Genomic DNA, 16593 nt, shown 5'->3' on the forward strand with positions numbered 1-16593 from the left:
GATAATATTTGGAAATAAAAGTTTTAACCCTTCTAAACCCTCCAATTTGGTGGATTTGAAAATTGAAAAAAAAGTGAAGAAATCTAACCCTTCCAAACCCTTGCCAAACCTCTCAAATCCCTTACCCTTCTAAATTTATTTCTCCAAACAAGGTTTCCACAAACCCTTATTAATCCTTCTGTTACTAACCCTCCCAAACCTAGTGGCTGAGTACATATTCTTGATACAAAATTAAGGAAACATATATTGGCTTTTTCTTGATGATAATATGCACAAAAGTTCCCCCAATTTATTTGAATGGGTTTCTGTATTGGTTCTCTGATTTAGCCTCAATAGTCGTTATGTCTTTAATATAATTTTCTCTTGTTTAATGTAAGTACATTTGAGTCTCGTAGATACAAGGTATATTCGAAATGTGAGTATTAGGGGGCGAACTTTGTAAGAGCATCTCTAATAGGATGCTTGGTGAGGTGGAAGGTACTTAGAGTAGTGTCATGTATTGGAGAGATAAGGGATGCTTGTTTTTTTAAGACAATTTTACCACTTTTTTGAAGCCTTGCTATCTCTTTTTTTTTAAATAAAAGAATGCAATTTTAAATAATAAAACGGGATAAGGTGTAAAAATATCTCTAACGTTTACAGACATGACCAATTTTACCTTTAACGTCTAAAATGGTACAGTTTTACCCCTAATTTTGGCAGCTATAAGTGCAATTTTACCCGTTAAATCAATTTTAGACATTATTATAAAACATAAATATTTTATTCCTTATTCTGCACCAATTGCACGTAATTTTTTTAAAAGATTCCATATTTTTTGTGATTTATTAATAGAATTTAAGATTAATATTTTTAAATTCAGTAAAATATTTGAATTTTTTCGTCCAACTCGTACAAAATACAATATATATATTTTTTAAATCTCACGTTTAACCATATGTTTATGATCTGTTATTACTGAGGATAAAATAATGCACATGTGAAGTGTAGATGACAAGATACATGACCAAGAAAATAATTTGATAAATAATTTCTCCAATTGACTCAACTTGTCAACGTTAGGGGTAAAATTGCTATTTGTTGCCAACGTATGGGTAAAATTGCCCCTAGATGTAAACATTAGAGGTATTTTTTGCACCTTATCCCTATTAAAATAATGATTTGTGGGATCATAGTAGAAACATTTAAAGTTGCGTAGCATTTGAGCAATTTTTTTTTAAATAAAAGTTGTCATAAGTATTGTGAATGAGAGAAAAAATAAAATATTATAATTTGAGATAATGCATTGGAAATGTTCACATTGCTTATAATTCATCCTTATAGGAATTTATAGGATTCAAATTTTTTAGGATCTCTGGGATTAAAAAGTGGAAGTAATTGCTCATATTTTCCTAGTGAAATTTATTTCACTCAAACAAACTTTATCGCTATCAGGCAGAACAACTCTCGATCTAGAGAGACTTCGTGATATTTATTTTTATATTTAGTAGATTGATGTACTATTTATGCTTAATGTTTTTTTTTTATCAAGTGATTATATTAACAATTTCTAGATTATGTTTGTATAATTGTAAAATTTTAAATATCAAATGAGAACAAATTTAGAATGTTAGAATTTGAGAAATGAAAATTTAGTGGATTAAAGAAAAAAACAATGTGTTTTGAATGGATAAAGAAAAGAAGACGATTTTATATTACATATCAGTTGAACCAATTAACGCTTGTAGGATATGTATTTACAAAGTGGAACATTAGCTTATTAAACTCATTGGGTCTATAGCTCAGTGGTAGAGCATTTGACTGCAGATCAAGAGGTCATCGGTTCGAACCCGGTTGGGCCCTTTTTTGTGATTTTTTCACGGAGATTCGCATTCCCATTTGTGTCCTATAATTTAGAGGATTAAGAAAAATAATGAAATGAAAGATGAAGAGTGCCTGCGGTAAGGCTGGCTTTCGAGCTGTAGCTTTACAACGAGATTCACTCTGAGCGTCGCCTAATCCGAGACACAGAAAGATTTAGCCTAGCTTCTTGCGTACCGCATCCAAGAACTACCAAAATAGGATTCATTTTGGCTAGAGCGTCCAAATCCGCTAAATGTTTGACACGGGTTTGCCGTAATGCTGAAATTATCGTCAATGCATATCGTCATTAATGCATAAATAAAGATACCAATTAGTAGTAATTGAAATCGACCATCAGAAGAAGAATTAGGTCAACAGTATTTTTCACATGGATCCTGATGACTACGTGAATTTGGTCATTCACCATTAGATGTAGGCTGATTAAATCTAAGCCTTATGATGCTTTGAATTCCATCTTAGAATTTTAATCAGTCTACATCTAACGGTGAATGACCAAATTCACCGTAATCATTAGGGTCCATGTGAACACTACTGATTAGGTCAAAAATTAGGATACATTCTGGGAAAATAAAACTTTCATCAAAGAGAAGCAAATGAAAGGCTTTCATAAAATGGCCAATATCAAGTATATAAGCAAACTTTCATCAAAGAGAAGCAAATGAAAGGCTTTCATAAAATGGCCAATATCAAATATATAAGCAGTGATTTCAAATACACAGGTTAATCGTACTTTGGCAACTTTACGTAAGGCAGAGTTTGGTTTTTTGGGGGTGATAGTGAAAAGTTGCCAGAGACATAAAGCAAATTATTTAGTTAGACATTTTGAAAATTATAATCGTAAAAAAAGTTTTAAATTTTGTTAACGTCTATAATTTATTCTTCCAGCATTCTTTAATGTAAATGTTGGAATTTATATTAATTCCATTCACATAATGTTCTTCAAACTTTCGTATACCCTCATTTGGGGCGAACAATGTTTAACATTTTAAACTAAATCGCAGGAAGTATAGTGTTTGATTATGTTTAAAAAACAACACTTTTTAGTAGGGGTGAGCAGAATCGAATAGAAAATCCAAAGACCGAAAAAACCGGACCGAAATATATTTTGGTTTGGTTCGGTCCTAATTTTTAAGCTAGTTTGGTTTTCAGTTCGGTTTAGTCCGGTCCAAAACCGAACAAAACCAAACCAAAATACAATATGTAAGGCCTTGTTTGATAACACATTTAATTACTTAAATTAAAATGTTAAGCACTTATTTAATTTAAGTGCGTTTGATAACGGTTGTTTCTCCACCACTTAAATTAGTTAATTAAGTTAAAAATCACTTATTTTGATAAGTCAATATATTTAACTTAACATTTTAAGTTCAACATTATCAACTAATATTTTTATAAAAGTTACATCATTTAATACTTTCAGCACTTATAATATTTAGCACTTAAAATTAAGTACTTATTTTTTCAGCACTTAATTTTCAGTTTTATCAAACAACACCTTAGTTTTAAGGTTTTAAATTAATTAACTAATTATATATAGAAATGGAAAAATAATTAAATATGTTTTTTTTTTCTCCCAACTTTTTTTTTGGTAGGAACAGGAAAGAAAACAAACAGAAAAAAAAGCCTAACCCGGGATTAGCCTAGGGAAGCTAACCCCCACCACATCTTCTAAAAGAAGAGAAGAAAGATAATCAGGAGGAGAAGAGAAGGTTGTGACGCCCATCATCCTCTCATGGCCAGCAACCGCCAAACGATCTGCTACTCGGTTCTGCTCTCTAAAGACATGGCTGAAGTTGATGTAATCAAAGGAAGAACAAAACCTTCTAATACATTTGATTAAATTTTGGCTATTTAAACAAATAGCTTTATTATCGGAGATCATATTGATAGCTTCGAGGTTGTCAGATTCTACAAGCAACTTCTTCAAACCCAGACTCTTGGCAAGTCTAAGGCCAGAAAAAAATCCCCCAAAGCTCAGCCGAAAAGGACGATCCCAAACCCAGATTCTGAGCAAACCCAGACACCCAAGCACCACCATCATCCCTCAGAACACCTCCTGCAGCAATTTTACCGTCCTTAAGGCAAGAACCATCCGTATTTAATTTCACCATCCCTTCCCTAGGCCTACACCAGCCCAAGAGGTGGACAGTCTTCTTCTGGGTAGACCTAGCAAGGGAATCTCCTTTGAAGCTATCAGTAATATTATATAATTTTTTAGAGAAGAACTCAACCAAATTAGGAATAATAACAGTTTTTCTTCCAAAAATCTCCTCATTCCTCCAATTCCAAATCTGGTGACAAACAATAGCAAAGAAGATATCACCATGCTCCAGGTTACCCAACAACTTCCCACTAATTCCATCTACAAACCAGTCAAGATCAGAGTGGGCCAAGAAAGTAGAAAGCAGGTGGTGGGGGAGAACTTTCTTCCACACCTCTTTACTCCTAGTACAATCCCTAAGAGCATGGCAAATTAATTCAACATGCCCTCTGCATCTGCTACAAGCCCCAGAATCCACCAAATGTCGTCTATTCCTCTCTGAATTAGTAAGCAACCTACCCTTAACACCAAGCCACAGAAAGCTCCTAAAGCGGTAAGGAACTTTTAAAGCCCAAATGAGCTTCCAAACTTCAGATTGAGGACCCGCCATATTTTGATTGAAGGCCTCAAAGGCAGATTTACAGGTATATGCCCCATTATTTGTCAACGCCCAACAATGACTATCCCTATCTTCCTCCTTGTTACTTATCTTAATCCCTCTAATCCTCATGAGCGTATCCAGACTAAAAAAAAGAGTCAAATTTAGACCAAATCCAATCCCCCTCAGAATCCACCACATCAGTAATCCTCCAATTACGGATATTAACAGGCGGCGGGGAATTACACACCTCTACTAAAGATTTATCACCAATCCAGATGTCATACCAGAAGCTAATAGACTTCCCATTGCCCACAGCCCAACCTATCCCAGAGCAGAACTCTGAAAACACAGTACTAAGGCCTTTCCAAAGAAAAGAACAATTGACCACTCTCTCTTTGGGACCCCCAAAAATCCTATCTTTTCTATATTTTCCGAATAGAAAACGAACCCAAAGAGACGAAGGAAGTTGCCACATTCTCCACAGAAGCTTCATTAATAACACTTTGTTATTGCCCTTGGCTTGTCTTATCCCCAGGCCTCCCATATTTTTAGGTTGACAAACCTCCTTCCAAGGAACAAGGTGGATCTTTTTCCCCTCCGTAGAGTCCCCCCAAAGGAACCGCCGGTTGATTTTATCAAGATCATTAAGAACCGGCTCAGGCAATCTACAAGCTTGCATAATATGATTAGGAACCGCACAATTGACAAACTGAATCAAAGTAAGACGACCCGCTAGAGAAAGAGTTTTAGCTTTCCAAATGGCACATTTACCATTAGTTTTGTCGAGAGTCTCTTTAAAGGAGGCTTTGGAGACTCTGTCACTATGGAGGGGAACCCCCAGATACTTACCCAAAGACTTGGTCAAAGGAATACCAGATATTTCACTTAGCCTTTTACAGACTCCCTGACTCATGTTTTTAGAACACAACATCCGGTATTTTTGGATATTGAGCTTTTGACCAAAAGAAGCGCAGAAACAGTTAAGGATATCCATAAACACACCAATTTTCTCCTCATTTCCTTCCACAAAGATCATAACATCATCTGCGAAGAACAAATGAGTAATCGATGGACAGAATTTATTGATGGAAACCGGATGAAATTTCCCATTGCCAACAGCCTCTTGGATAAGGTGAGACAACCTTTCCATAGCAATCACAAATAAGAAAGGGCTCATAGGATCCCCTTGACGGATGCCCCGGGAAGGAGTAAACTCCTCCGACATATCTTCATTAGTCAAAACCTGAAAAACTGGAGAAGAAATACAGACCTCGATTCATCTCTTCCAATTATCCGGGATACCAGCTCTCTCCAGACTATCCAGAAGAAAACTCCAGTTGAGGCGGTCATAAGCTTTCTCCAGATCCAGCTTAAGAGCCACAATACCCCTCCTACCTGTTGGTCCCGTGTGATTATTTCCAAGGGGGGGTTAGGAACTAATGTAACTTTTTCGCTTAATTATGCTGACTTAATCAATTCTTTAAGTTACTTAACTTAGTTTAGGTCAGCACGATCGAGAGATGTAAGACAGCTTTAGTCAGATGCTGACTAGAACTGTTTTACTTGTGAGTTGGGAATTAACACTTGAGGTCAGCTTCCAACTCAGCACCACGATTACTCAGTGTCAGCTTTTATAATTTATATCCTGAGCAATTTAATCAAGCAACACATAGATATATATATATATATATATATATATTGAGAGAGAGTTAGAAATTACTTAGCAGACTTATCCTGGTTCGGCCTCTTTGCCTACGTCCAGTCCCCAGAATCCCTCCGGGCTTTTTCAATCCAATACTGAGCTCTTTAAAGGTAGAGCACAAACCGTTTACAAGGCAGTTGAATATGCAAGAGTACCTTCCTCTATTCGTCTACTCAACTCCTATTGAGCGCTATAACCGAACACTCAGATTCTCTACCGCTGAGTACTAAAACCGAGTACTCAGCACCACTCTCTCAATTTTACAATCGATACAAACTTGTTCTTTCTAGATGAAGAACACTTTAGATGAATACAAATTCAATCTAGCTTTTACACAGAAATAGAAATTTGGTGTAAGATCTTTTTCTTGTTTGAATGTGCTTTTGTATGTATATCTTTTTCTCTTGTACTTTTCGGCAATTTGTCCAAGTGAAGGACTTGTCCTTTTATAGTTGATTCTGAAGCTCTAATAATTTGAATCTGGAAGTATCCGTTGGACTCAATCGAATCTATTGCGTCATTCCCTTGGTCAGCATTCAGAATTGCAGGCCAATCCTGTCGTCTGAAATTGGCAGGCGTCAGGCTTGTCTTCTTCCTGCAAGTTCATCTTCTAGCGCCCGTTCGTCTTTTAGCTAACAGACAGTTGACCCATGCATCTCGAAACTGTCTCCATGCGTAATTTCAAAGCTTCTGTTATTGGTGCAGACAGTTGTCGGATCTTGTCTTCTAGTAAACGGATCATTCGCGCTGTCCTGACGAATACTCAGCTTGAACTTTATAGACGTTGCTTTTGTTCTTTGTCTCTGGCGAGGCTAAGTCATCTTCTACTCAGCTTCTTCAGCCAGCTTCGACTTCAAGCTTTAGTTTAGAGGAAGACTTCTCTTCTTTGGTGCTGAGTTGTGTTCCACTCAGCTTCTTCAGTCAGCTTCGTCTTTCTTGTTACTTCTGAAGATGACTCTTCTTCTATAATGCTGAGTTACACTCCACTCAGCTTGTGTTGTGTTCTCATGCTGACTTTGTCTTGTCTTACTTTTTATTTCTGTTTTCATTTATACTTATACTCAACATTGAACAAGCATATTAGTACAATTAAATCAAAGCACTTAAATTTAATTGCCTCTTAATCATGGATTAACTTAAATAATTTTGTCAAATCAAAATCATGTGGAAAGGTGTTTCAACAAACTCCCCCATTTTGATGTTGGCAAAATATTTAATTGTGGAACTCAGCATTGAGATTCCCCATGATTGAAATTCCTTTTATACTTCTGAAGTTACTCCCCCGTAAGGGTTGCATCTATTGACTTAACTTAACTCTAAACCTTCTAAGATTTAATCGAGTAAAATTAAGACATGCCTATACTGACTTAGTTCAATTCTAGACCTTCCAAGATCTAATTCAGATGAGCCTAGGTCAGCTTTCAGAAGAGTTCAATGCTTGACACGTATATTTACTCAGTTTGATACATAGTCAGTTTAGGTATCAGAATTATGAAAGGGTGTGTCAGAGCTAATGTGTACAGAGTATGTTCCTTTTTAATTTTGTTTGTTTGTTCATTTAAGACAGATCAGCACAAAGTACAATAAGTAAGTAAGCATCACATAAGATTTATCGGTTTGAATAAAGGATGCATAAATATATATAGATGGTCAGCATTAACAAGATAGAACACGCCAGATAAAACTACAAGTCAAGAACTAAGACTATTCAATCTATTTCTTCCTGTTGATTTGAGCTTGGTTAGCTAATCCTTTGCCTTTGGCGATTCTTTGTTGCTGACCCTGATTGCCCGGATTGAGCTGAGTTCCGGAACCAGATGCTTCTCCCATTTCTTTCTCCCCCGTTTTGCCAGCATCAGATGAGGGAGGAACAAATGTCTCGCGAAGAACAGCACGAGTCAGTTTTGATGAGTACGCTTGGAGGTGACTCTTACTCTCCCGAAGACCGTCGAAGACTGCCATGCCATCGTCCAGAGTGGAAGCGGGTATTCTAATGGTGGCACTGAGCATACTGAGTAGATACTCTTAAGATTTACCTATCCAAGTTATAGTGTCAGTCAGCTTGGCATATGATTGATGATACATTTTGAGCAAAGAAGCATCATAGAACTGACGTTGTGCATTGGTATGCCGGACATGTTTAAAAGTGGCTTGAGAGTACTGCAGAATCTCATTTGTCTTGACTTATTCAGTGTCCATTTCTTCTTTACTCAAGTTGAGTAGGCGAACAGCTTCACTAATTTGCTCAATGGAACACTGGGAGGAGGAGGAGATTAATTAACGAGCTCCGGTCAGCTCAGAACTTAGCTGGGTAAAGAGTTGATTAACCTCAACAGAGGTTGCATAGTGTGAGTTCGCAGCTGACAAAGTATTGAGTTGGCCCTGGATGGAGTTCATATGATTGACCATTGTCAGCTGGAGTTCAGCCAGCTTTACTATTGAATCTTGCTTCGGTTGCTGAGATGCGAAGGATGTCATGACACTCATCAAGTCCTTGAGACCCTTGATTTCAGTTAAAAGTTGAGTGACAGAGGAAAGTTGTGTTGGCTCAACATGAGCAGACCCAGCAGCATCGATATGAGGCTGATGAATATCCTGAAGGAGGGCTTGAGCTGAGTCGATGATTCTTCGTCCAGACTCAGTGGCATGCAAAAAGGCATAGGATTCATCAGTTTGTGGTTCAGAGGCCGGCATTGGAATAGCACCGAATGGAGGAGGTGTTTGGTGATGTCCAGAATTAGATGTGCCAGCGTGGTCAGCAGCTGGTCTTTTGTTTAGATCACCAGCAGGAACTGACTGGTTATCATTCTGCGCTAAAGGAGTAGGAAGAGGTGGATCGGTAGAGATATTGACCTGCTCGGAGTCAGTCTGAAGCTGAGTAGTTGGAGAAGTTTGAGGTAGTTCAGTGCTGACCTGAGCAGGATTTTCCTTTGCTAACTCTTTGTCTTGAGTAGCAGGAAATTCGAGCTCTTGCTCGGCAGAAACAGGACCTTGAGGAGCTTTGGGGTCGGCTTGTTCCTCAGCTTGAGAAACAGAGGCTTGCTTTTCCTTTAGTTGATCTGGGGTTGGCTCAATGACGGTGGAGAAGAATTGAAACTGGAGTTTGGTGAGGTCAGTTATAGGTTCTCGTAGTGGAGAATCATCCAGAAGGTCGATGACTGGAGATTTCTGAGCCTTTCGCTTAAGTCGTTTGCCTGTGCTGTCCTTTTTGTTTGGAGGTGAGGGATCAGCTGGAATGGAGTCAAGGGACTTAGAAGAGGAGTTCAGCCCAAGGTCATCATTGAGATCTCTCATAGCTTTGTCTTTTGCTGCTGACTCATCGTGCTTTTCAGTTGGCTCAGCCTCAACTGACTTATTTTGCTCAGCAGCCACTGTCTCACTTGGCTCAACATCATCAGTTTTATCAGCATCAAACTGACCTCCAATATTACCCATTTCTTCCTCCTGGTTAGTAGGAGTTTTCTCAAGATCAATTTCTTGACTTCTCATAAAGTGTGAGTCTTCAGAGATTACGAAATCAAGAGGAGGTGCATCAATCGGCTTTAACCCAGAATTTTTCTTCTTCTTTTGCAAAGGTTGCTCAGGGGTTTCCTCACTTTCTTCCTCAGGCTCAACTTGCCTTTTTCGTTTCTCTGCTGACTTAGGTTCCTCCTGACCTTGCTCAGCATCAGCTTTCTTCGCACTTGATACAAACCGAATCTTCTTCGGAGCTGAATTAATGTCTTTAGGAGAGGTTTAGGTAGCTTTCCTCTTCTTATCCTGTCTAGTGCGATCAGCAGGTTCCTTGTTCACCACCACTTTCTTGCCCTTCTTAGTCGTCATAGCTTGTGCTCCTTCCACAGCATTAACTTCTTCCTCATTTTCTTCAATAGCCCCCTTTCCTTTCTTAGACTTGAGGGGTTGGTTGTATGTTAACCCAAACAGCAGTGCCGCTGTTATTTCTGTACCCCAAATTTCTATTTCCCCGACAGTGCTCACCTGGTGGTCCTGGAGAATTTTCATGATGAGGGAGCCCATCCTGAGTTTGCCAGTACTTCGTTGGAAAGCACCGATAAGAAACACGGGCATATTGAGTGGTTGATAGGTCAGCATGTGCCAAATGAAGCACTGCTCGAAGTTTGAGACTGATGAGGCAGAGTTGACCTTAGGGAATATGCAGTTGGTCAGGATGTAATGAGCCATCTTTTGATTCTGACCCATACACATGCTGGCTATTTCTCCTTTGTGGTCCTTCGGTTTACATAACTCAACAGGGTAGTCAAGTTTGGCATTTGTGGTCCTGAATTCTTTACCTTTGGCCGGCATCTTTAGCAAGGTTGCTAGATAGGATGGAGTAATCGTTATGTTCTTGCCTTTGACACTGGTTACCAGATGGTCAACATTATCCTCGTCAACACGGAGATTGGTGTAGAATTCCCTTACCAACTGCAGATAGGTATTACCAAGTAGAGAGAAAAGTCCGGACCAGCCATTTTTGGAGATCCACTCACAGAACGGTTGCTCAACAGTTACAAAACTAGGGGAGAACCATCGGCAACGAAGTACCTCACAATTCTTTACATTGTTGTAAACCTGAAGAAATACCTTTTCCTTAGGTTGTTTCTTCATCTTCAGTTTCTTTAACGGAGTGGCCTGGTCAGCTTAGGGGTTTTTGCTCGGAGTGGTGGCTTTAGATTGGTCATGCTGACCATATCCTTAAGACCCATTAGAAGTCTCTTCGTAGTCCTCTTGAGCAAGGGAAGGAGGATTTTCATCGGAGCGGTTGTCGTCATAACCGGCATCGGAGATATTTTGTGAATCGTCCGACATGATTCCTTGAGAAATTTTGAGAGATTTGGGATTTGTGAGAGAGAAAGATTGAATGCCTAAAGATTTCAGATGTAAAGAGGGATAAGTGGGAAATCTTCCACTATTTATAGGATTGCCGAGTTGATCTGATACGTTGGAGTGGCGGTTTGACCTCGAGATGATCAATCGACAATTATTCTGGCATTTATGACACAATCGGCGTATGTGTTTTCTAATTATTGCTCTTACGTCATCCTAGGTGGATTTTTAATGTGCGTGCTAGCATTTATTGTTTTACTGGCTTTACTCAGCATCTAGAATGCCAAGCGTTTTTGTCTTTCTGAGTGCTCAGTTTTACGTAGATGAAATATTTGTGTGCTTAGTAACTCAGCTTAAGGTAATCACTCAGCATGTATGTCTACTCAGCATAGGGTGAATTTCTATAATACATATTTAGCTCAGTATGCAACAGTTACTAATTTAGCACAGATCACTCAGCATGGTAATCACTCAACATTCAGTTTAGCATAGAATTTTATTGAAGAGGATTAGACATACCGATAGCTTCCCTTAGTATGTTGAATTGCTCATGAGCCAGAGGCTTCGTAAAGATATCCGCAAGCTGTTCATCTGTTGGTACATAGGTCAGCTTTATCTCCCCTTTGAGTACATGATCTCTAATGAAGTGATGGCGAATGCTGACATGCTTCATCCTGCTGTGTTGGATTGGATTTTTGGATAAGTCAATAGCACTCTTATTGTCGCATTTGACTTCAATTGTGTCAGTTTGTACTCCATAATCCTCCAGTTGTTGCTTAATCCATAGAACCTGGGCCACACAGCTTCCAGCAGCAATGTACTCAGCTTCAGTTGTTGACAGGGCCACTGATGATTGCTTCTTGCTGAACCAAGATACTAGATAGCTTCCAAGGAAGTGACACCCTCCTGAAGTACTCTTACGCTCTAGCTTATCTCGTCCATAGTCAGCATCAGTGTATCCAATGAGTGTGAAATCATTTGTATTTGGATACCATAAACCTGCATTAACTGAGCTCTGCAAATATCTAAAAATTCTTTTTACACCTATAAGGTGAGATTCCCTGGAGTCAGCTTGATATCTTGCACAATAATATACTGAGTACTGAATATCAGGTCTACTAGTAGTAAGATAAAGTAGAGAGCCAATCATACCTCGATATAATTTACTATCTACTGACTTACCTTTCTCGTCAGCACAAAGGACAGTGTCAGTACCCATTGGGGTAGATATGGGCTTACATTCTTCCATATCGAATTTCTTTAACATTTCTTTGGCATACTTAGACTGACTGATGAAGATGTCGTTCTTCCCTTGCTTGATTTGTAGACCAAGGAAGAAGTTGAGTTCCCCCATCATTGACATCTCGAACTCAGTTTGCATCTGTTTACTAAATTCTTTGCACATAGATTCATCAATAGCAACAAAGATTATATCATCTACGTAAATTTGTGCCATCATGGTATTTTTACCCTTTTTCTTAATGAACAAGGTTGTGTCAGCTTTGCCTCTGACATAGTTCCTGGTCAGCAGGAAATTGGTCAACCTCTCGTACCAAGCACGTGGTGCTTGTTTCAGGCCGTACAGAGCCTTCTTGAGTTTATAAACGTGGTTTGGAAATTTTGGATCTTCAAACCCTGGAGGCTGACTAACATATACCTCTTCGTTTATAAATCCATTAAGAAAAGCACTTTTGACATCCATTTGATATAGCTTGAAGTTCATGAAACTAGCATATGCACATAGAATTCTTATAGCCTCTAACCTAGCAACGGGAGCAAAGGTCTCACCATAGTCAATGCCCTCTTGCTGACTATAGCCTTGGGCTACAAGTCGGGCTTTGTTCCTGACTACATTGCCTTGCTCATCTAGTTTGTTTCTAAAGACCCACTTAGTTCCTATGGTCTTTTGATTCCTAGGTTTTGGCACTAAATCCCATACCTCATTTCTCTTGAATTGATCAAGCTCTTCTTGCATAGCATTGATCCAGAATTCGTCGTGCTCAGCATCAGCAAAACTCTTTGGTTCATGGACTGAGACGAATGCAACATTTCTAAGATATCTCCTGAGTTGATTTCCTGTCATCAGGTTGTTCTCAGCAGCATCAAGAATGGACTTCTCCGAGTGTCCTCTTGGAATTTTAATTTCTTTGGGCAATGTTGAGTTGTCAGCAGCAAGTGTTTCAACAATCTCTGCAGTTTTAGATTGGTCAGCAAAGGTAATTTCAGGTTCATTTTTACCTTTGGTCAGCCCGTGTGGTAATGACTCAGCGGCTCCATTTTGGTCAGCAGAAGCTGAGCTTGGGTCATCTTCGGAAAAGACTGACTTGATTTTCCTGCAGGGTCAGTTTCATCGAACTCTATATGGACAGAATCTTCTACAACTTGAGTTCGTTTGTTGAACACTCTATATGCTTTACTGTTAGTTGAGTACCCTAGAAAGATCGCTTCGTCAGCTTTAGAATCAAATTTGGCTAGGTTGTCTTTCGTATTGAGTATAAAACATTTACAACCAAAAGCACGAAAGTATCCAATATTGGGCTTTCGTCCTTTCCAAAGTTCATAGGGGGTTTTCTTAAGAATAGGTCTAACTAGAGCCCTATTGAGTATATAGCATGCTGTGTTGACAGCTTCACCCCAGAAATACTTTGGAAGCCTATTTTCACTCAGCATTGTCCTAGCTATTTCAACTAGAGTTATGTTCTTCCTTTCAACAACCCCATTTTGTTGAGGAGTTCTAGGAGCAGAAAAATTATGGTCAATGCCGCTGACTTCACAGAATTAATCAAACTGTTGGTTTTTGAATTCTCCGCCATTATCACTACGGATGTGAGCCAGTTTTAAATCTCTGTCATTTTCAAGTTTTCTTATTAATGTTGAAAACATCTCAAAGGCTTCATCCTCGCTACTCCGCAAGAGTACCCATGTATACCGAGAGAAATCATCTACAATGACTAAGGAAAATTTCTTACCGCCCAAGCTGAGTGGCTGGACCGGTCCGAAAAGATCCAAGTGTAGCAATTCCAATGGTCGTTTGGTTGAGACAATATTTTTACTTTGAAAAGACTTTTTGGTTTGTTTACCTTGCTGACAAGCATTACATAATTGATCTTTCTCAAATCTAAGTTTTGGCAATCCCTCAACTAGTTGCTTTCTTGCTAATTTGGCAAGGAGGTCCATTCTTACATGACCAAGTCTCCTATGCCATAGCCAGGAGTTATCCTCCTTAGACACTAAGCATATGTTTTTCGAAAAATTCTTTTCTAAACTCAACATGTACACATTGTCAACACTAGGGGCAGTTAAAATCAAATTGTTTGTTTTTCCCTCGAGTATCCGACACTCAGTGGCATCAAATACAACCTTTCTATCACTGTCACACAGCTGAGCCACGCTCAATATGTTATATTTGAGACCCCTGACTAAGGAGACTGACTCAATAGTAGGGTTACCTCCGATAGTACCTGAACCGACTATCTTACCCTTTTTATTGTCTCTGAAGCTTACACTTCCACCTCGTTTACGCTCAAGTGTGATGAACTGAGTTTCATCACCAGTCATGTGCCTCGAGCATGCGCTGTCAATATACCAAAGCTTTGACTTCTCCACGCACCTCAGGCTCACCTGCATTTTGAACTATTCATCTTTAGGTACCTAATTCCTTTTGGGTCCTCGTTTGTTAGCATGAACAGGTGAAGCATCATATTTTAATTTGTGACGACATATGTTTGTGGTGTGGCTAGCTTTACCACAGAAGTTTCAATAAGTTACCTTTTTAGGGTGATTCTGTTTCTGATCAGCACGATTGTGCTGAGCATGCCAACACACCTTAGTGGTATGGCCTTTCTTACCGCAGAAGTCGCATTGGACATTCCGCCTAGTATACCAACACACATCTATGGTGTCTCCTCTTTTCCCACAATAGTCACACTGAGTGAACCATTTATGCTGACCGATACCTTGATACTTATCATTGGGATAGAGCCCTTTCTTAGCCGATTTACTCAGCTGGTTTTGTATGGTTGTGATGTCCTTTCTTAGCTTCTTTGACTCAGTTTGGACTTCCGAGACAAAACCATGCATGACTTTTAGATTTTCATCTTGCCTGGTGTTGTCTTGGAGAAGATATCGGAGGTCACTCAGTTTGACCTCTTCAATCTCATCACATCGCCTGCTGAGTGCCTTTATTTTCTTGTTACACTTTTTAGTTAGTGTATATAAATCACTCAGGGCGTTAACCATTTCATTTCTAAGAAAGAGTAAATATGTTACCTCATTGGAGTGGTCCTCTTGGTCAGTGTCATCTGAGAGGTCAGCTTGCTCAGATTGGCATAGGTCAGCAGCGTCGTCGGCCATGAAGCATATATTTGCTGTCTCATTTGCAACAGCTTCTGATGAGGTTGACTCATCACTGTCACTCCATGTGGCCACCATAGCTTTTCTGCTACTTTTCTTTTCTTTCTTCAGATTTGGACAGCTTGATTTAATGTGCCCAGTTTGGTGACATTCAAAGCACGTGACAGGCTTGGAGTTGTCCTTTTTGTATTTGTCATTGGACTCAGCTTTGTACTTATCGCTTCGTCTGAATGGCCTTTTGCTGTTCTTATCATTCTTTCTGAACAGCTTCTTTATTTTCCTGGTAAACATGGCCATCTCCTCATCATCTGATGAGTCAGCTTCGGTTGAGTCAGCTTTCATGACAAGTGATTTTTGTTTCTTGTCCTCTGACTTTTCTTTAGCTTCAAAGTTCTTCATTGAGATCTCATAGGCCAGCAGAGATCCGATCAGCTCGTCATATTTGTACGTGGTCAAGTCCTGAGCTTCTTCCACATCTGTTTTCTTAGCTTGTCAGCTCTTGGGGTAGACTTCTCAAGATTTTCTTCACCTGCTCTTCTTCTGTGAAGATCTTGCCGAGTCGTTTAAGCTCATTTATGATATTTATAAACCTTGAGTTCATCTCCGAGATGTCTTCATTCTCATTCATCTCGAACAGCTCGTATAATCGCATATGTTGGTTCACCTTTGACTCCTTGACCTTGCTGGTACCTTCATAGGTCACTTCTAGCTTCTTCCACATTTCCTGTACTGACTCGCAACCTGAAATTTTGTTGTACTCTGCAGCATCTAACGCATAGTGAAGCATATTGATAGCCGAAGCATTATTTTATAATTTTCTAAGGTCATCTTCTGACCACTCAGTTTCACTCTTGACAACTTTTTCGTTGTCTACTGTTTTGTAAGGCACATATGGGCCTTGAACTATTGCAAGCCACGCACTCATGTTTGTAGCTTGAATAAAGTTTTTCATCCTGTTTTTCCAAAATGTATAATTTGATCCGAAAAACAAGGGAGGCCGACTAATCGATAATCCCTCAGGGAGAATCTGTGTTGTTTGATTTCCTGGAAGGAAGCGAGTGCTGTTCTCAGCCATTTATCGGGATCAGCTCAAGATAGTTATATCTTTGAGTAGTGAGCTACTGTGCTCTGATACCACTTGTTGGTCCCGTGTGATTAGTTCCAAGGGGGGGTTAGGAACTAATGTAACTTTTTCGCTTAATTATG

General features: G+C 39.2%; 1 non-coding gene across 1 annotated transcript; it reads left to right on the forward strand.

Annotated features, from left to right (window-relative positions):
• The first annotated feature begins 1770 nt into the window (after window positions 1–1770).
• On the forward strand, window positions 1771–1842 carry TRNAC-GCA (transfer RNA cysteine (anticodon GCA)). Its single transcript has one exon. It is a non-coding gene; the product is annotated as a tRNA-Cys (tRNA).
• The last annotated feature ends 14751 nt before the right edge of the window (window positions 1843–16593 follow it).

Source organism: Euphorbia lathyris, chromosome 1 (assembly GCF_963576675.1).
Source record: "Euphorbia lathyris chromosome 1, ddEupLath1.1, whole genome shotgun sequence".
NCBI lineage: Eukaryota > Viridiplantae > Streptophyta > Magnoliopsida > Malpighiales > Euphorbiaceae > Euphorbia > Euphorbia lathyris.